Genomic DNA, 22,439 nt, shown 5'->3' with positions numbered 1-22,439 from the left:
TTGTCGTGTTTGAGTGCCAACCAGTGGTATTTTAACACAATTGAGAAGAGAAGTAGTTTGAGTCACATCTGCCTAGAGACGTGCTGGTGACTGGCAACTGGACTTATTATAGTTGTGTAATTTTTTAAAATAATTTTTTATTTCATTTTGCCTTTTATTTTTAATTCAGTATACTTGCAGTTAGTTTCCAGAGCTGATTTTTTTTTCGGTTTAGTTTTTATTGTTTGAAGATGTTTAGTTTTTAATATGAGCTCATCTACTCTTAATGCAGCCGATCACATCGACCGTGTAATTTTCCTCGATGAATTTGTGTAATTTATTTTTTCAAACCATTTTTTTAAGATTTTTCAGATGCAAACAAACAGATGTGACTAATCAGAGCACTGCGTTTGGCGACAGGTTTACTTGTAGCTCAAAACACACAACAATACTAAAAATAAAAATCATAAAACAATACTATTTTACCTCTGACACACATCTAGACGTTGCTCCGGGTCAATCGGCTCTATGAAATTATTTCTCTGCCTCTTCAGATGTGGTCCCAACTCTGCCAACAGGAGTTCAAACTGCCCCACTGTCCTCCTGAAATATGTATTAAAAGCGCTTGTGATGCAGCTTCAGCTCCTGGATCAAACCGTGAGACTCTCCCTGCTGCTGCCAGAATCTCAGTTGCTTCCTTTTCTTGATTAGAAACATCAGGACCAGCTCATCATGTTGAGTTTATTATTTTTATAGCGTGTTTTCAGCAAAAATGACGTGGTCTTGGTGTGTAATGACCTTTAGTTTAATTTTTAATAGGTTTAGTCTTTTTAAATGATTATTTTCTGTGTTTTATATTGTAGGCCATATATCCAAGGCAAGATTTGGAAAAATACGTAAAGGTATTCCAGCAAAGACACACAGCTTTTGAAAAGCAGAGACTTACTATTTTATAAAGATGCAATGTCTGAAAGAACACAAATTTTGCCACACTAACACGTACACAGTGTTGGGGAGTAACGGAATACATGTAGAGCCGTTACGTATTTAAAATACAAAATATGAGTAACTGTATTCCGTTACAGTTACCGTTTAAAAAGGTGGTATTCAGAATACAGTTACTTTGTTGAAATAAATGGATTACACGGCGGTACTTTCCTGTTTCATTTTGTCGCGGGTCAGGACTGTTTCGGTTTTGTTTGACAGCTATGCTCTTTGTTCCAGGCGGCAGCGTTACGGTTGCCATGGTTACAGGGCGACGCTCTCTCTCTCTCTCTCTCTCTCTCTCTGCGACTGTGTGTTTCCTGGGTGAGAGAGCGCCTTTTCGTTGTTGTTGTTGTTGTTGTGCTAAGCTAACAGGCAGAATGCTACAAGCATAGCTCTAAAGAATGTTGCATCATGGGCAGTGTAGTCCGTGTTGCAGGGAGAATGGACTGCCATACACATTATGGGTCAATGAGCGCGAGGAGGGAGAGAGAAAAAGGGGAGTGGAAAGGTACGAGTTGTCATCGAGGAAAAACGGGAGCTGGAAGCATGTAAATATAATAATAACCACTTCAGCCAAGAAGAGTGCCTGACGAGCCCAGTTGTAAGTAAGCTATTAAGACTAGTCTGTACACCGTGTTCGTGTTTTCCTCCGAAAACAATAAGTTCCGTTGGAGCAGCCTTTCAACGCCTCTCTCTGTCTCTCGCAAGAAAAGTTGACCCAGACAACAAAGTAAAGCTATTTTTCGACTACGAGCCGACAGGGACCCCGCCGTATTAGTCAGAGGTCCCTTTACTACAGTTTGGAGTCGCGGACCTTCAGTAACAGTAATAAATCACACAGCAATAGTACATTCACGTTGTTGTAAAAAACATGGTAATATATTAAGTAATCCAAAGTATTCAGAATACGTTACTGTCATTGAGTAACGTAACGGAATACGTTACAGAATACATTTTGGGGCATGTATTCTGTATTCTGTAATGGAATACATTTTAAAAGTAACCTTCCCGACACTGCACGTACAGTCGTACTAAGGCTAATTGCTCTATACTTTTATTAGATTTTTGTTAGATTTCAAAGTTCAAAGTTAATTTTTTTTAAGTCTAATTTGTATTTTTAATCAGCTACAATGTTTTTTCACATCTAATTTTAGTTTGTAGTTTAGTTTTAGTTACCTATAATAACCTTGCTTGCAAATACCAGTCTGGTGTTCCGCAGCTACGTCTTTGCAAGTGGTGTCTGGCAGTCACCCACAGTGTTGGTCAAGTTACTTAAGTTGGATTACTTACTTCTCCAAGAAAGTAATCCCATTACTTTACTGATTACTTATTTTACAAAAGTAATTAGTCACTTTTTAAAAACATGATACACAACCTTAATACGTAATAAAGCAAAAGACTCCACAACAAAGACTTTTGCAGCTGATCAAACCCACACATGTGCAATAAGACTGCTATATGTGCAACTCTTTTTCTGAAGTTGTACTTGTATTTTCTTACTCAGTTGTATATAGCCTTTGTATTCTATTTTATTCTATTGTATATATTATTCTGTTTTATTCTATTGTATATAGTATTTTATTTTATTTTATTGCATTCCAGTGTTTTCTAATTTCTGCTACATAACTTTGCACTTTTGCTGTAATGAAACAAATTTCCCACCTGTGGGACTAATAAAGGTCATCTTATCTTATCTTATCTTATCTTATCTTATCTTAAGACTATTTTCACCTGTTTAGCAGGAGTGGGGCTAGTGCTAGTTTGCCTAGTGCTGCAACGGTCATGTCAGTGGGGGGATCCGGAGGTTTCTCAGTGAATTTCACATTCCCGTGGCAGCATGCTAGGTGCTTCTCAAGATTTGAAGTTAAATTTTTCACTGTAGAAAGAAGTTTTCTTCCCATGCAGAGTGTACAGCACACGGTAATGTTTTTGTCACTTTTTACAGAATCAAACTCAAAGTAATGTAAGTACTTCCAACTTTTAAACGCTGCATGGTCATACTCTCTCCCGCACTCCATATTATGCATTGTTGATCTGCACACGTCTGTTGCTGCCACAGACGTCGCACACTCGTACATAAATGTCATGAGACACTCTCACAATCAAAATCATGGTTTAGTAACGTAGCATGCTTACGGGAAAGTAACAGTTATCTAATTAGTTTTTTGCAGTAGTAATCCTTTACTTTACTTGACAAAAGTAATCAAATCTCTGGTTGCCAAACTGGTGACAAGCACAAACATTTTCTGGAAACGCTGCCACTGTGGCCACAGCTACAGAAAAGAAAGGGAAGTCAGCAGAAACGGAAAATCTTCAGCTGGAAAACTACCTGGAGGTGCCTCATCTGTCTCAGCCGCAGAACAGCAGAGCAGCACCTGCTTTGTGCAACACCCACTATTACAGCACTGTGATTAGTAATATTACTGTGCTGAGTGATTTGGGTTTGATAGGTGTTACTTTATGAGTGCTTTCAAGAGCTGCATGCAAGGTAATGTAACTCTAAAATTAGGTCAACAAGTCAAATTTTAAGTCAAATGTAACAACATAAACAAAAAAGCTGTTTTAATTCCGTGAAGAATTTGCTGTTTGTTTCACACACTATATGATGGAGTGTGATTTTTATGCATTCATATCTATCAAGTATTGCCAAAAAGAGACAAAAAACATGCACAGTCTGCATGTGTCCTCCCATGGCGTCAGCTAAATCTACATTTGACTTTTGAGCTGATGGGGAATCCTTCTAAAGCAGATGAAGCTAATGATATGAATCATATCAATGCCACATATTCCAGACAGATTTCCAGTGTTTACGATAAGATTACTACAAGCTCCTGCTTGGGTCGGTGGGTAAAAGACTGTGTGCACAATGAAAGTTTAAAAAAATCACATGATCCTAAAATTCAGCACATCTCCATCTTCTCCATCTGCTGTAGTGAAACATTCTCATTAAGAACTACACACTGAGTACAGCAGAGAGAGAAAGAGAGAGCAAGAAAGCAGAGGAAAAACCAGCCATTTCACTCCTCCTCAGGTCATCATTACAGCGCATCAGGACAGCTGCTACCATGGAAACCTCCAGAGAGCAGAGCGTAGAAATACTTGTTGGTCGCAAAAATCAAAAGCCAAACTGTCTGCATCTAGGCAGTTTGTTTCAGACTCTATTTATTTATTTATTTTTACCAACTTTAACTTATTTTTAATTTCTAATCTTTCCTTTCTGTAACAGGGGGGAAAGTCTCAGAGGTGCTGTTGATGTCATTAGCTCCATAGATAGATGGATCCACAAGCTAGACACATTGGAGCTCTTTCGGATGAAGGGAAAACTGATTTTGTGAGTTTTCCTCTCATTTGTTGCCCTTCTCGCATCCTTATACTTGTACTGTCTGTATTTTCAGTCCTGTGATATTAAGTTGAAGTCTATATTGTTTTCTGTTTACAACTATCATGTGTTAGATGGCTCACCTGATGCTTTGATATGATGATGATCTGATCTGATAGAGTGCGTCATTTTTAATGTTTTAAAGCTTATCTGTTTGGTTTTGTTAAGGGTTATAATTAGGGACATGGCTGCAATGATTAACAGGTGTGTTAACACATGTAGATGTAGCTACCATATTTTCCGCACTATAAGGCGCACTTACATCCTTTAATTTTCTCAAAAATCAACAGTGCGCCTTATGCATGAATTCTGGTTGTGCTTACTGACCTCGAACTGATTTTTTGTGACACATGGCGCTCAGAAATCTGTCAAAAAATGTTTTAGTACGTCTTTGGAAAGCTACAAAGCTGCACTGCTTGATGGATTGTCAGAGCATTATGGCTACTGTAGTCAGGAGCCTCACTGATTAATCTGGGTCCTAAACTCCGTCCACTTCAGGTCCCAAAGTCAAACGAACACAGCAGCATCACTGAGAGTTAAAAACTGTCTAAATTCTTTCATCTTTAATAAAATGATCAGTGTTGCTGCTCTTCCAGGTGTAACAAGTTTAACGTCCAGGCATCCATGAAAATAGAATTTATTAAATTTAACAGAATTAGAAGTTAGCAGGAAGTTAGCTCGCTAGTTTCCACCTAAACATGATATAGCATGTTCTGACTGAGAGATTTCTGAAAAAATTAAAACGTACAGCTTTGCTATCACTTCCAACATCAATGAAGACAGAAAACTAAACAGCAGTGACTTTTGTAGGGTTACTGAAGTTGGGCTAGCTGGTATATAATGATTTGCTACGCGATCGCTAGCGACACAGCTATGTTAGCATAACATAAACACAGTGAAGTTGGAAGATGAATGCTAACTTTTTTCTACTCGTTAATGGGAGGGTTCCCGATGGTTAGGGACAAACGCAATCACAACGCAGGATGCTGTAAACAAACCAAACTTCATCCACAATACGAGGTTAGTCGAGGTTAGTATTAATTACTGCAACAACATGGGACTAGGAGCAGCTGCAAGAGAATTCATCGTTAATGAATCAATGGTACAGAAGTGGAGGAAGCAAGAAGAATGAGTTGAGTAAAGTTTGACTTATCTGACTGTCTGTTTTGCTTTATGTGCCTTATAATCCCGTGCACCTTATGTACGGTAACACTTTGGATAATTGAAGTGACTAAATTTGACCTCTACACCATGCTTGTGCTTTTGGTCCCTTTTAGTAGAATTTTTAATTGAGTTTTCTGAGCCCAAGAATCACAAGATGTAGTTTATACATTTCAAACTTTAAAGGGCTGTGTCCCTCTGAAAGTCTTGCAGGATGTTGGTGTTCTGGCAACTGTAAACATACGTATCAAGCCAAATCCCACCTTAGATTCATTCATTCATAAATTGTCTGAAATCCTGTTCAGTTATCCAATGACAAATGTCTGACTATATGTTATGTTGTATCTTTTCCACTGCGCGGCTCTGATGAAGACACAGTTGTAGTGACGCACATTGAAAGGCTGTAAGCAGTGTGTGCTCCAGTCCCGTCTGTCCTTTCGGACAATTATCTCAATTTGAATTATATAATGTGATTTGGTATTTAGTTGGATATGTAAACTGTAGTTTAGGCAAAATAAAAGCAGATCAGAGGTTCTACAATTCAGAAAGCTCATCTTGCATCTTGCTTTGTGTGGTTTTTGTTTTTTAAATCCAGGCTTGATTGGATATAAAAAGATCAGGATTCATGATAACCATTTATCAGTAGATGTTCATTTTAACAGTCAACCATTCCCAGTTAAATTTGGCATCAAGAATTCAAACTGATCAGTGTAAGCAGGGTTTTGATTCAGAAGGTTCACTCCTCACAAGATTACCACATAGAAAGTAATGTGACCGTTGACTCTAGAATGCTCCTGATGTTTTAGGGGAGCAAGAAACATTTCAATAACTTACTACATATGAATTCAGAAAGAAATATTGTAACTGAAACTAAGGCTGACAGTTTAAATTCATACCATTTACAATCTGTGCTGAAAAATTCCACTTTGCGTCCAGAAAAGGACAGGACTTTGAATTTTACTGCAATATTGACTAAGAAGTTAGCTAAGTTAATCAATAAAAATAGAAAACAACTGTGACCAGTGCTGCACTGATCAGATACTCATGAAATACTCAGAAAGTAGAGGCATTCTTCAGCACACAGGGCAAAATGACCAACAAAGGTTATCTGGAGTCTTATCTTACACTTCAGTCACAGCAAATCCAGGGACTAACTAAATTAAGCTAAACACTATACCGATATTTCAGCAATTCATTAAAGGGCATCAAATAAAAACAGTTATTATCTTAGCTTCTGTCGTCCTGCACTGTTGTTTTTTGTTAACCGAACACAATCCTGCTCATAAAAAGTTGTCTGTGTCCAGGGATCCAAATTCAATACAAAATAAGGAAAAGAGTTGCCTCATGCCACAAATCTCATAGACTTGAAAATTAAACTACTAGGCATTCAAATCCAGACTACAGAGAACCAAAAAGTGAGGAAGCTTTCATTTACACTACTAAGGTCATCTTCAAATACTCATTATCGCAGATCTCAGATCAGCCAATCACATGAAAGCAATTTAATACATTTAGGCATGAGGATATGCTGAGGCTTAAACCAAGAATCAAAAAGGGGAAGAAAAGTGATTCGAGTGCCAGCCCACATTTAAAGTCAGCTGTTTCATTTCCAGTACTCATCTGAGTATTTTAGAACCTGCTGATCTACTGGGATTTTCCCACACAACACCTCTAATGGTGTCGAAGTATGCACAAGAGCATCTCTGAACAAGCAACACACGCAGAACCAGATGGGCTACAGCAGTAGAAGATCACCCCAGGTGCCACTCCTGTAAGCTGAGATATCAGAAGATCAGAAAAAAATCTTGCCTGGTCTGATGAATCCTGATTTCTGTTGCAACATTCAGGTCAGAATTTGTGGTAAACACGATCAAAGCATGGATCCATGCAGGCTGCTGCTGCTGATGTAATGGTGTGGGTATTTTCTTGGTACACTTTAGTACCCTCAGTACTAACTGAGCATTGTTTAAACACCACAGTGTACGAGTATTATTGCTGACCATGTCCATCCCTATATGACCACGGTCTACCTATCGTCTGTCAATGTGCCACAAAGCTCAGATTATCCCTGCACTTGAATGGCCTCCACAGTCAACAGATCTCAATCCAATAGAGCATCTTTGGAATGGGAGATTCACATCATGGACGAGCATGTCAATGTGGACCATTTATAACTCTCTGAGGAATGTTTAGCGCACCTTCTTGCCTTGTCCATTAATGGCAGTAAGAACAAGAGACCTGTGTTGTAGTTCACAGTGACGTTATGCAGATTTACAAGATGACTGCAGTGGATTCCATCAACAATAAATCAGCATGCATGCACAACAAACTGTGCATCCTAATATGTGATAAAGCAGTTGTTTTGTAATTTAAACCAAACTAAACTTGAGAATAATCTAAGGCACGTAAAATGTGAAAGTGACCTTAGCTGCACAGTAACAAAGAGCAGCTGCAGAGATTTGTCTGGATCACCACCTGAGGGACAGTTTTCCAAAACACATTATCAACACAGCTTGACGTGGCGAAAAATCAGGCTGGTTCTGCATCAACTCTTTAGCCATTTGTTTGTGGAAACAAACAGAAAGAAAGAAAATATGGCATGTCAAAGTGATTGGACAGGGTCTATTCATCATACACCTGCAAAACCAAGACGAAAAGACAGGAAAGATAAACTTCTGACTCACTGTTGTGCTGCAGCTGCTCACGTCTGATGGCCCCTGTGGAGACAAAGACAGAATTCCTCATTAGTTTTATTGGTCCTGTGTTTAGGTTTTACCACTGTCCTAATGAATTAAATGTGCTGAGATCTCGTCAGGTTTCAGCCATGACATCATCTCAACAATCCCCCGAAGCAAGGCAGTGCCTGTCTGAATGTTAATGTGTGTGTATGATGGATTCAAGACTCGCAGAGGTGAGCAGCTAATAAAACCGCTGCACAATTTACTGCACGAAGGCGCAAGAGTTCTGTGCACATACACACGCATACGCCGAGCACCAGCTGGGCTTTGCTGACCTTTCTAAAGAAAGGCTAAGCTTTAGAAGCCCACAGAGAAACAAAAGCAGGAAAACTGTGTCGAAAGAAACAGCGCAAAGCTGATCGGATCTTGATGACAGATTGTGCAGCCCGCAGACAAAAGGTCACTTCAGCTAAATCATCTCACTAACAAAAAGGAATTGGCCAGTAACAAAGAGCAATGAATGACATCAAACAGGATTTATTTTTATCATAAAGTGTAACAGGCTTGTAAAGTGTACTAACTGACGATGGGGAAACCACACTGCCTGCTGCTAAATTATACAGAGTCATTATTCAGTGTAAAAGACAAAGGATGTGTAAAATCACAGTTTAATACTGTAATTTTAAACTGACGTCTAACTTCAGCTGTCTAAACTATCCAAAGGTATTCCCCAAAGACTCACTTTACTAAAGAAGAATAAAAGCTCCTCATATTGATGCAGAGATGAAAGAAGTACCAGTAAAAATACTTATACTACTAATTATTATCATTCAATGAAAGCCACTATGTTTTCGCTGCCACTGTGTGGATAAGTGAGGTGTGTCTTTTTCAGGTGAATTATTATTTTTAAGAGATTTTCAGCCATTCCTTCAGCTTTTGGAAGGCCAGCGTTTTTCCCAGATACTTTTTTAAGATCCTCTGGCTTCAAGTTTGGAAATTTGTCTGGGAGACCTACTTGCTCATTTATATCAGCAGGGTCCAGGCAGCTGAGGTAACTAGATCAGATTCCCTCATCAGTCCCAACTTCTCCACCAATGCTAAGCACTGGCCATTTGATTTATTGTTTTGTTGTGATTTAATTCAGTGCAAAAAGAAACACCAGGAGTTGCAGTTAAATCTTCATTAGCAACGCTGTTGCCATCACATTCCTTCAATATCAAAGACAAGGGTGCTTTCCACTAAACCTGACAACCAGGTGCAGCATCATCCTGTTACTGTGACAATAAAGCTAATTAAACTTGCATTATTGTAACAGTGACAACAACATCATCCCATATGCCAAAAAAACAACTGTCATTGTCACACATCTACAGTTGGTAGATTAAAACAAAGAAACAATATTTTAAAGTCAGTTTTAGCAGAAAAACATTTCTTTAAAAAAAAGAACAACATTTGCAGGCATAAGGCTATTAAGATGGGCCTATGATAGCAGCTAAGAGCAGATTTTATCTTTACACTTTCTCTCTCACTGCTTTCAATTGTAATATGTATAAAAGGCTCCACTCCCTTGAAATGCTGAATACATCCTCTTGCTTCAGCTCCATGTTTACTGCTTCAGTATGTAGCTGGTTATTTATCATCTCTTTAGCAGTGTAATCATGCAAAGCTACGATCAAACAAACAAACAAACAACTATCAGTTAGGTATCATCTAAAATGTAAAAAGAAATATGACATGATGTAAAGTGCTGAGATGTTCTGTTACTAGCTGAATGGGAAAAGTGTAGGTACGTTGTTTTTAAAGACAATAAAGCATTAAATGTGTTGCTGGGTGATGGTTGTAGCACAGTCTGTAAACAGAAAGTGAGCGATCGCTGTTTAATGTTCAGCCAAGTGAAGAGTACAGCGCGTGAGTGCCAGAGCAGGCCATATGGCAAAGACACTCCCACGCCAAAGCAGTCTAGACTGGAATGAACCAGTCCATCTTCCAGCAGCTCCTGTCCACATACAGACACAATCATTATGGTTCTGTTTCACAGTGACCAGTTTAAAGTGAAAACTATTAAATTATTTTCAATATATATATTTTTTCTTTCAGTTCTTTTACCCTCCAATTATTACAAGCAGTGAAAACAAAGCTCAACTGAACTGAAACTGGAACGCAGAAAATAAAGGTGTGGAAATGACATCACTTACCTTAGCTAAATTACTGGTAACACCCCTGAACAGCAGGTGTGCTGTTAACCTTTCCCCCCTCTCGCTCTGTCTTTGCTCTTGTTTCTCACTAAAGCTTTAATACTTTTATTTCTTTACTGCCGGTCCCCGATGTTTTATTTATCTCATTGTTTTCACTCCCTCATCACCTCAGCACCACCAAACTGACTGATATGCAAATAACGAATAAATCTGCATATCAATTAACAACATCATCTCCTCACCAAGCATTCTCACTGCATGTACGAAAAGGAGGGTGATGCATGTGGATCATATGAGGGATGTATTAGAAATTCGGGGTGGGGGGGGGGGGGGGGGTATTCATGTTCCTCAAACTATATTTTAGAAGCAGTAAAATGTCAAAATGTAAGAATTATTTATTTAGTTTTGTAATTATAGGATTAACAGCGACTTCAGCTATACAGCATTTTAAAATGGATTTAGTGCAATGTTGCAATATATAGTTTTAATGCCTAAATGTAGACACAGTGATACAGAAATGTGTCAGGTTCATATTTACAATAGCATAATGGTGTTGCAGGAATGCTTTGGTTTTGATTGCAGCTGTTCTGCAGATGAAGGTTTAAGCCCTTCTTCCAACTTTCCAAAGCTGTCCCATGGATGAGACTGAAGTTTTTTGTGTTTGACACCCCTGTGTGAAGATGTACTAACATTTTAAAAACTATTCTTTTAAAGGGGGACCTTTTCTGCTCATCTTCTAACTCCATATACTTATTCTTGGACTTTCTTTTTCAGGGTATCTTTTCATAGTTTAAATTAGTAGTTATTTATCCAAAACTGGGCCTTAGTGGAGCACATTAGTTCCGTTACCAATTTCTTTGGCATCACACAGACTACAGAGTAGAATAAATCTCTTACAGCCTGAGCACTGCACCCAGAGTTAGTGCTTACACACCCACTGATCTCATCATTTGAACCTTGTTTCAGTTGGCCACGTTTTACGGGAGCATCCACCTTTTGTGTCTCATGTATTCTACGGTTTTCTACACCACATCTCTGCATGGTATGTTACTGTAAAGCTCAGCATTTACTTTGTTTTTTGAGTTTTTGTGGGCACCCAGTGCTAACTGTGACATGTGAATGCCTAACCTGCCTGACCCTTACCCAACCTAAAATCCAGTTATTATCCTTAAATCTCAAACAGCGTTTAAAGTTGTAGATCTCTACAAAACCATCGGACTCAACCAGTATGGAGGCTCCATGTGTTTGTGGGGTTTCAGGATCCCACAAATACAAAAGAAAAAAAAGAAAAACCAAAGCCTATAGAAAAGACACATTCACATGATTACACACTGAGCTGCACAAAGACCTATATGAGTTGTTGCATCGGTCTTCATCTTCTCATTTGCAACCCTGCAGTGCAATTGATTCCTGTTGGCTTAGGTGTAATATAAATAGATACATCTGTGTGGAGGCTATAAAAAGAAGAAGAGATGTTGACATCTATAATGCTGTGAACATTTTGCGGTACTATGTCTCACAGTGATTGGGAACATCACAGCAGTTTGACAGTTATGGAAAATACATATCTGATCTTGCAGCAAAATATTGACGTGTTTTGTTTTGGCACCGGTAGCTTTTGGTCAAGTGTAGAAAAAAACAATCCAGCGGTGGGAATGGACATCAAGGCTATTAAGGTGCTGAATAAATGCAGTGTATTTCTCACTGACCATGATCAGAGTTAGTGCTTACACGCCCACTGATCTCATCATTTAAACGTTATTTCATTTGGCCACGTTTTACAGGAGCATCCACCTTTTAAGTCTCATGTACACTGACCATTGGGTCAGTGTACATGAGACAACAGAGAAAGCACAATAGGTCCTCATTAAAGGATTAAAAGAACAAAATGTACTTATATTATGAAAGAACCAAAAAAACAAAACAAAACCCTGAACTTTAAAATTGTCCATGCATCACAACAGGCAGTGAAACATATTATACTATCTAACTCTCATCCACTTATTCTATTTTCAAACTTGAGTGCAGTCTGGTTCATTTATAAAATGGTTAGCAGCAGCAGAAGATTTAAATCGGGCCAGTCTAGCAGTCCAAAACTTTGGCAATTACTGAATTTGAACTGCAGCAGACATTCGAAGCATTTAGCCAACTTCAAATACTGAACCTCATTCATAATTATAATACACTTCCCTTCTCAGTAGTGCAGAAAGACCAGCAAAATGTGAAATCAGACATGTTTATCTGGTAGGAATGAATTCATTCAGCCAAATGAGAAATCCAAGTAAGTGCCGGTCTTCCCTCTAAAGCAAACCTCCAGGTCTCTGCCGACCGACCTCTCTATTCATCACACACCACCGTAGTCGCACTGGCTGTTCTCTCCTGAAACAAAGCACAGCAACCATTTGTGTGTTTTGTGTGAGCTTCTGCTTTATGGCCCCTTTGCTTTGCCTTGATCAATCAAACAGGCGTGGTGAGCAGCAGGGTGAGCGGGGAGCGCTCTGTAGTGGAGGATGGGGCGATGTTCCCGCATCCCACCTATTGGCACAATCCGTGTTCCGGCAAGCCCTCGTATAAATCACTGTTAATGACACCAGAGAGAAGAGGAGGAAAAGGGAGCAGTTAGGCTAAATAATCTGCACAGTGCTCCTCAGGATGTTGCTTTTGGAGAGTTCATGAGAATTTCACCTGCCTATGGAGAGAGCGAGGAAAAGCAGCCAGACGGCAGTCTTTCCAGGCTCGTGTGGAGGCTCAACGTGGTTTTAATTTCTTTAATTGAGCCTTTATTAAACCATTGGAGCCCCACAAAGTCCATGTCCACCTACATGTTTCTCCAGTGGGTTTGGAAACTTTGACAAAATCCTGAAATATCACCACAAAAAAACAAAAGAAAAGAAAAGAAAATAAGCATGACAACAACACCATCTTCTCCCTTGGTGTTTACACAGGGGCGGTGGAATGAGTCCAGGGTACGTAAGGTATGTGACTGACAAAGTATTTCACATCATTGTTTGATTCTTTATTTTTCTGATGCACCAGCTGAATGTTTTGACCGCACTCTGCCACATGGAAGGATCACTCGCTTGAGCCTCTCAGTTGCAATTCCCTGTTTGTATTTTTCTTCATAACAGTGGTAACTTCATTACAGGAAGTACTTACAATAAGCTACTCCCAACATGGAGGCAGAATGCGTCACGAATATAGAATATATAATACAAAACTCCGACCTCTTTCTCACTTCATGCACATGTAAATGTTGCATCTTTTTACTCTAAACAGATGTCAGCTGCATGGAGCATGATCAAACTTTTCATTTAGTAGCTACAACTGCATGTTAATTAGCTACAGCTCATCTAATCTGTCATTTTAAACAGTGACAGCAGGCAAAAGACAAGAAGAAAACACATTTTTTTATCACTCTTCATAATCAAACACAGCGAGAGGAGAAAAGAGGAGAGGGGGATTCGTTGACATCTGTGAGCGTGTATGTTGCAGACTGGAAGCTGGCTATAAGAAGTTATGATATATGTCTATAGGCTCATATCTTTCTCTTTAATGACTAAATGAAACTGCAGGCTGAATACAAAGTATTCCAAAAAAAACTTGTATTTAAGAGAAACGGAGGGGCCCCGTTTATGTTGTGGGCACCAGTGGAAAATGGCTGGATTTTCCTCAAGTATGAGGACAGGCACAGTGTGTGATTTGATGTGATGTGCAAAGAGAGGCTGGTTTGCTTTGTAAGTGGCAATTCAAATGCCCTGCTACTCTCACTTTACTGCTGACACAGTGGCTGGATGGCTGGTTCCAAATAATATGGAAATGGCTTGAAATAACAGTTTGGGAAACTTGCGGTCTCTAGTGACTGACCGGTTATGGCAATGCGAGAAACTGATGGAGATTTCAATGTGAATATAGCATGACGCATTGATTGTTACAAGGGTCAGACTATGACAGAGCCCATTAGACAAAGTAGAAAAAAGAAAGAAAAGAAAAAAAAGTCAAAGACCCCACACTGCTAGTCAAAGCAGTGACCTATAGAATAAAAGGATCTGGTGGCTCTGATGTGTAAGGCATTATTGTGCCTGTTGTTTGGGTTCTTCCCTTCAGAAGGAAGGGTCACTGCAAATCAATACAAACATGCTCTGAGTGGTCACCACTTTCCTATGATTCAGGAGGTCTCACAAAATTGCCTGATGTATCTGACGTCATTTATATACTACGAGCTTTTACAGTTTCCAGATCTCAACCTCATTGAAGCCTATGGGAAATTTAGGACTGACATCTTAGACAACTCACTACACATTATGCTCTTTCCCTCGAGTACAGTAAATTTAAGTACCAGTGATGACAATGGATTGGAATGGGATGCAGCTGACTGGAGTATATTCATCAATTTTTCCTACAATACATCTCTGCATGGTATTTTACTGTAAAGCTTGATGCCCAAATATTCTCAAAAGGAAACATCATCTACAAATGTAAAAATCATCTGATGGCCAGTTAAAGTCTGTACTTTCTTCTAAAAGAAGACTAAAAACATATCTCTCCTTCAGTGTGCATGAATCCTTTAGGTTAATCCACCTGGCTGCTCAAACACAGAGCTCTAGGACAAGAAACAAACATGAGTGCACAGCACTTACTTTGGGTTTTTTTAGAGTTTTTGTGGGCACCCAGCACTGTCTGTGAAACGTGAATGCCTAACCTGCCTGACCCTTACCCAACCTAAAATCCAGTTATTATCCTTAAATCTCAAACAGTGTTTAAAATTGTAGATCTCTACAAAGCCATCAGACCCAACCAGTATGGGGGCTCCATGTTATTGTGGGGTTTTAGGATCCCACAAATACAAAAAAAACAACAACAAAAAAAACCCAAGCCTATAGAAAAGACACATTCACATGATTACACACTGAGCTGCACAAAAAGCTATATGAGTTGTTGCATCGGTCTTCATCTTCTCATTTGCAACCCTGCAGTGCAATTGATTCCTGTTGGCTTAGGTGTAATATAAATAGATACATCTGTGTGGAGGCTATAAAAAGAAGAAGAGATGTTGACATCTATAATGCTGTGAACACTTGGGGCACTATGTCTCACAGTGATTGGGAACATCACAGCAGTTTGACAGTTATGGAAAATACATATCTGATTTTGCAGCAAAAATATCGACGTGTTTTGTTTTGGCACCAGTAGCTTTTGGTCAAGTGTAGAAAAAAAAACAATAAAGTGATGTGAATGGACAACAAGGCTATTAAGGTGCTGAATAAAGGCAGTCCATTTATCATTTACTATGGCCATCTGCTTTAATCTGTGTCATGAATAATGGGAAGAGATGGAGTCTGTTATCTTTCAGCAATAAACACATTTTACCACTGAGTCACATGTGAGGCTGCAGAGGATACTAAATCACTTCTACAGAACACCTCGGACCTCTAAATTCAGACTGATCGTTGATACAGCTGTGTGCCTGTCATCAGCAGTGAAGATCAGATAAAAGGCAAGGATATCTATCTTGATGCATGCTCAGTCATCCAGGTAAGGCTGATTCAACAAAACAAATCAACCTTTTGGTAAGGATATCTAATTTAACTCAAGTCTTCAGTGGACAGAACTCAGATGCAAGGAGAAGAGACAAGTGAAGGAAATAGGGACACAATTAAGGGAATTGGTTGTACACCATGATTTTGCAATTAGGGCTCTGTGGGGGCCCAACCATCTGTTACAGGACTCAGTTTTATGACACTGGCTGTGGGCTGACTGTACCGCTGCAAAAGTGATTTTGGGATGATCAGATGGTATTGATAACAGACAAGAAAACAAACACTTAAAAATGCCTAAAAGACACAGCACATTTTGTTCTGCACTGTGTCTCTTCATAAATCGTGTTAAATTATAACTCGTCGCTAGTGTGAGAATGTGTTTCTGCGCCTCATGTTTGCTGCCGAAAACCGACTTTAAACACGACCAATTACAGCACCCTCCTGCATGCCCACATGCATTAATCATATAGACAAGTAAAGAAAAATATCACCTTTTGATGTTCATTTCAAATTGAATTCTGAAATAAGCCACCATGCAGTTATTACTCTCCGTGAGACACAGCTGATTATCCCTGTGTGCTCAAATGGAAATATTCCTGAATGAGAACAAAGAGATTTCACGGCAGCTCCATCACAACCCCCTCACCAACACACACACACACACATACACAACATGGAGACGTACACAGGCAGCGGTCCCATAGGACGTTCATGAAGACTCCTTCCAATAAAGAGGATTATAGATTTTGCCCTGTGCACCCAAGTGTTTCCAATGAAATAACGGCCTCCTCCTGGATAACTCATTAAAATTTAAACCCCCCACCCCTTCTTCAGAATATCACTGTACTGCTCTGCATGCATTACAATCTTTGCATGGAAAAATAACCCTGCCATGCTGTGTGTGTGTGTGTGTGTGTGTGTGTGTGTGTGTGTGTGCGCGCGCGTGTGTGTGTTTTAGCATCTGCATTGCAAAAGTGTGAGAAAATTAGAAAGGAAGATAAGAGGAAGTGCGAGTGAAAATGTGCTTCTATCCTTGGTGGCCCTGCAGGCTTTGTGGCTGGTTAAAGATTTCTCTCACACACACACACACACACACACGCACACACACACACACACACACACACACACACACACACACACACACACGATCCTTAAAATAAGGAGGAAGCAGTGAGATGAATGTTAAATTTACATTTTTCTTCAAGGCGACAATGGGGGCAGGAAATACATATTTATGTTGAGGCAACACCTCGACAGGAGGAGGGCAGTGCTGCATGCAAACATGCACATGAACAATTTTTTGCTTGCTCTCTTTAAATTACATAACATCCTCCAGCATTAACCTGACCATAACCACAACCGTGAGCTACTTTCCACGTGTGAAGTTATGTTACTCTCCTCTCCATCGTGCATCTTCTGCCCTGCTTATCATGTGAGATAACTTTGTGACTTGTAAAAACAATACATGCAAGTGACAAAACCATGGCAATGAAACATTGCACAATGACACATTACACAGCAAACATAAAAGATAATCAAGAGAGATCTTAATTTATTCTAGTCTAAATCCAGATACATAAAGTTACATTGTATTTTTTTCTTGTTTGAATTCATAAAAAGCAGTGCTGGTGCATTTAGTCAAAACCTCCTTTAACAAAATGTTTCCAATGCCCTTTTTATGGGCTTCCCATCAGAAAACTCTCAGCTCATTTTTTTTCCCTTCTTTTTTGTTGGAATGAATATAATAAGACCTAAAAATGTGTTGAAAATGACTGACTGATCTTGAAAGCATTTGACTGCTTAAATTACAGCAGCCAAACTCTCTTCTGGCTGTGCTTGCGTCCTTGGATCTAACTTAACATCCTGAGGAGACCCTGAAAACAGATCTGTATTAGCTACAGTCTGAAAATGAAACTTGTCAGTTTGAAGTTCATGGGGCTGCTATGATGCTTCTCTCTCAGATGGATCACCCAAAACATTTAAATATGGTTCAATCCATAGATACATAGATACATGTCCTTAAAAGAAGGATGTTAAATGTACCTGTAGTTTAACCAATGAACTGGAAAGTTCAACAGTTTCATAGAAATAAAGAGTGACTTAAAAAGTCTGAAAAATTATCCACCCAACCCCTGCTAACTTTATGTAGAAACTTGTGTTTCCATGGTAACACTAGGTAACACCTGCTGACAAAAAAGGTGGAAACATGGGTCATTATGTGTCATTTCCTGATAATACTGTGACGCAATCAATGAGCATGGAAAAGATTTTTCAACACAGTACTAACCCAGATTTTTCCAAGGAAAATACCCTTGTAACCGTTAAAATTTTCAAGGAGGCCTACATTTTCTGCTGGACTAAAGAGAGCTGAGTGGTTTAAAGTGTTTGTTCGGTGATGTGTGGTAACAGAGAAGTACTCCGTGAACTAAACTGCTTTGTGCAAAACATTTAGACCTCTATCTAAAAAGCTACACATTGCTGTTATATATGACATGCTGTCTTATGCAAATATATAATTTTGTAAGCAGTTACATACTGTCATTTCAAAGTTTCTGTGTAACGATCAAAGGACGCCTTCTTTAATATGGCTACAAAGTGTAAAACAATGATCACAAAAGGTTTGGGATGAAGCATCTTATCTCAAAATACCTAACAAAGTCCAAAATTCTATATATTTAGTTTTACCAGTCTGCACACACATTGTCCACTAGGATGGTTTACAAAGGAATATAAACCGTGTACCTGTCTGGGGAAGTCAAGTTAGGATATTTTCCATGGTTGTCCTTTCTCACGTGTAGTGCAAACAGCAGGGAACAGGTACTTTAAATGCAGTCACACTACTGGAAATATGTTTTAGGTGAGAGAGCTGCCTGGATACAGCGTGCAAGAGTGAGAGCACATGATGCAATTACAGCACCTGTGACAAGTAGTTGCACATTTCTCACACAGGCACATTCTGAGAGACGGAAGGTTGAAGACTGGCAGTTGTCTGACCTGGTTGCATGCTTCTATGCTTTTGAAAACAGTTTGTGACTGTACAACAAAACGGTAACATAGTTAACTGCTGAACAATAGTGCAACAACTGGAAGTTCTGATGTAAGTGGAAAATCAAGAAGGCCCTTTCTGGAAATAAAACCACAACCAGGTGACATCAGCTGGTGTCAGTTTAAAATATTCAACATGTTACAGAAACTTTTGTGGGAACGACTGAAGATCGGAGATGATTGTGATTTCATCAACAGACTCTCAGCTACAGCTGATGCATAGAGGAACACTCTTGGTCCAACTCGGTTAGCTCAGGAAAAAGTATTCTTTCCCCGAAATCACACTTTGAGCCCTCACAACAAAAAGTAAGGTTAATGGTTTGGGGATGTTTTTGTGAGGGGCTGCTTTAAAAGCTTTTATTGATGCCAACCTGAGTTGTGTGGAGTGTGATATATGTCCAGTAGTGGTGCTTTTGTCTACAGGGGCAGAAAACGACGACAATGCAAATTATGCAAACTCCAAAGTTGCTCCTCATCTCTGTTGCATTCGTCTCTGCTACCTTGGCACACCTCAGTTTCACACCCATCTGGATGATAATGTAGGCTAATTCTTCCTCAGTCTCTCTCCCCACATTTCCAGTTTGTCTCTACAATTAGCTATAAAATAAAATATAACATCTTGAGAAGAAGCCATTAGGGACACAGACACTTACCAAGTTAAGAACCGAGTCTGGTTTTGTTAAAGAAATGAACCTTTCAAATCTTACTTTCCTTTGGACTCTGTTGTGGTGTCTACCCGTCGTTGTTTAATCAGTTGATCTGAGCAATTAGGAAAGTTAGTGAGGTGGCACATGCTTACACTACAAGCTGGTTCTCTGTTGTTGCTAAGCAACCTGATAACTCAAAGATTTGCGGGATGAGGTGAGTGTGCTTTCACGTGTAAAAAAAAATCTCTCCAGTTTTCTCTCCCTAGGTGTCCATCTTTCTCCCTCTTCTCTGACTTTACTTTGGTGCCTGCAAAGCCAGATTTTTTATTTGATTCATAACATCTAATAAAACAGACCTTCACTGATGAGCTTCTGTGTTACAGGACTGTGTTGTTCATAGGTCCCTCACTAAATGAACAAATGCCCCACAATCTCACAAGCTATCAAGTTAGGTTGTCAACAGCAATGGATTCAGAAACATTTAAAGAACCTAGCAGCATTTAGTTAGCAAAAACTGAAACCATGCAGCTGATGGGCAAGAACTCAAAGTATAAAACGCGCGGTGAAATTAATCTTTGCTTTCTTAGTAAAATCTCATGCTATTTCAAGTTGAATACTAGGCTTATACGGGGGTGAAATATATATTCAACGTCATATGTTTTTCTAGATCTTGACAAGTTTTTTCACATCTTTTTTCACTCTGTTTACAGCACTGTATTTTCATTTTAGTGTTGATTTTAGACATTAATAAATCATGTAACAGCACAATGGATTCATATTCTAGAGCAGGGGTGTCGCACTCCAGGCCTCGAGAGCCGGTGTCCTGCAGGGTTTAGATCTCACCCTGGGTCAACACACCTGAATCAAATGATTAGTTCATTACCAGGCTTCTGGAGAACTTCAAGACATGCCGAGGAGGTCATTTAGCCATTTGAATCAGCTGTGTTGGATCAAGGACACATCTAAAACCTGCAGGACACCGGCCCTCGAGGCCTGGAGTTCGACACCTGTGTTCTACAGCATTAGCTAAGAGAGCGGTTAGCCAGGTAGCTGTATCTTGGCTATGCTGCATATATTTGCCGTAGGAAACCAAAACCCTCTCGGTTGCCAGTGTACTGATACTCAGGTGTACAGCATGTACATTGGTCTCTCATATCATACCTTACATACATAAAATACAACAGGCCAGTGTAACAGTAGTATAACATAAAGATGCTAGTGTACACATGGGGTGCAAGCAATGCAAAGTTTACGCCAAGCAAAATTAAAGCTACAGCAGCTGGAGAAAACGGCACCTGCTTTGCTTTCCGTTTGGACTTTCTACTCCTATACCGTCACTGATGGGGAAGGTTTCTCTCTGAGTGGCGGCACCTATTTTTCCGGAGAAGACTCCAGCAAATCCAGCACCAGTATAAATGCTTATAGAGCTGTTAAGACATCACAGTTTGTGCGTACGACAACTAATGCAGTGAGCATATATTTAACATTTATGCCTGAATGATACAAAACTGTCACTTAAATTGGTTTATAAAGCAGCACTGTCACACATCCCAAGTCAGAAGAGGATCTTTTGACTATCTCCCATTAAATGAATATAGTAAATGGTACCACTGGAGTAACCTGCATTAGATGGAGCTTGTCAGTGAATGACTTAGCCATGCTCTACATACCACGGACAGAAGGCTAAGAGAGAATAGAGGCCAGAAACACAAGAGAAGAAAAGATGTGCTCTATTTAACCTCTGTTCTCTGATTCTATCCCCTGCAGCTACTTTCCTCCCAAGCTAGAAAGGTTGAGAGATGAACTCTGACGTCTCAGTAACATGGCCCGACTTCCTGTGCTGTACAGTTCAAATGTAAAAATGCATATTTAATGTGCAGAGCAATGGGACAAACAGGAAGATGCAGAACCAGGTTTCAGGGGTTATTCTGGGCTTAGAATTGTCTCAGTGCAGACTACTTTCCAAGGTAAAGAAAGTAACCAGATTTCAACAGTCCTCGAAACTATTTAATAAGCAGACGTAGAAAAAAATAAATTTAACTGTGGAAAAAACCTCAAGTCATTAAACAAAAAGCTGCATTTTTCAGGACATGCTGCATTAGTTTTGTGGTGGGACAAGGACTAGACATATGACTCCAGCTCAGGGGGAAAGATTAAACAAATTCATACCAATGTGACTTTTCCATCATCTGTTGAGCCAGGAAGTTTCCATGAGCAACAAGGACACAAACACATTAACATGTGGAGCAAAAACCTATCTGTAATCGCCAACACTTAAAAGTTGTCAAGTGCCACTTATTAGGAAATTGGTTGGCATGCACATATTGCCTCTGAACTGTGTCAATGTGCGGATGGCTGGCATTATAAAACTCCATGAATGAGTGTAAAATCGTGACAAATGAGTTTCATTCATTTCTATAAACCAAGTGTGATCTTCACCTCAATGTAGCTTTGTGTTCTGTTTCTCTACCTTTACAGATAAACCTGTTAGGTATTCCTCTGTATTATTTCATATTGTTCTACTGCCATATTTTCTGTTTCATCATTTCTGGGTTTCAGGAGTTCAAAAGACATGCTGGATGGTGACCAAAAAAATTGAGATCTACCAAATTAAATAAGTTAGGGTTTTCACTTTAAATGTGTACCATATTTTTAAATTTTACATGTAAATTTTTTCATGGTTAAATTACCATAGTGATGTATCACTAACAAGGCTCTCAGGAAGTGACATGAATGCACTAAAGAAGTGCATCCCAAAACAATACATGCTGCAGTTTATTTACACAAATAAAGAGAGTGGAGATGCTACCAGCTGAAGAAAATGGTTTAGG

General features: G+C 39.3%; 1 protein-coding gene across 2 annotated transcripts in view; it reads right to left on the bottom strand.

Moving 5' to 3' along the window:
• Positions 1-22,439, bottom strand: part of enox1 (ecto-NOX disulfide-thiol exchanger 1) — a 142,375-nt gene that overhangs the window by 96,479 nt on the left and 23,457 nt on the right. For both annotated transcript variants that reach the window (XM_080290808.1, XM_026145384.2), the window contains exon 2: positions 8,191-8,223. The gene's annotated coding sequence lies outside the window, so the exon portion shown is untranslated. The remainder of the gene's footprint in view (positions 1-8,190; positions 8,224-22,439) is intronic.

The sequence above is a fragment of the Astatotilapia calliptera genome, chromosome 16 (genome assembly GCF_964374335.1).
Source record: "Astatotilapia calliptera chromosome 16, fAstCal68.1, whole genome shotgun sequence".
Lineage (NCBI taxonomy): Eukaryota > Metazoa > Chordata > Actinopteri > Cichliformes > Cichlidae > Astatotilapia > Astatotilapia calliptera.
The sequence above is the reverse complement of the archived record's forward strand: the minus strand, read 5'-3'. Positions and strand labels throughout refer to the sequence as shown.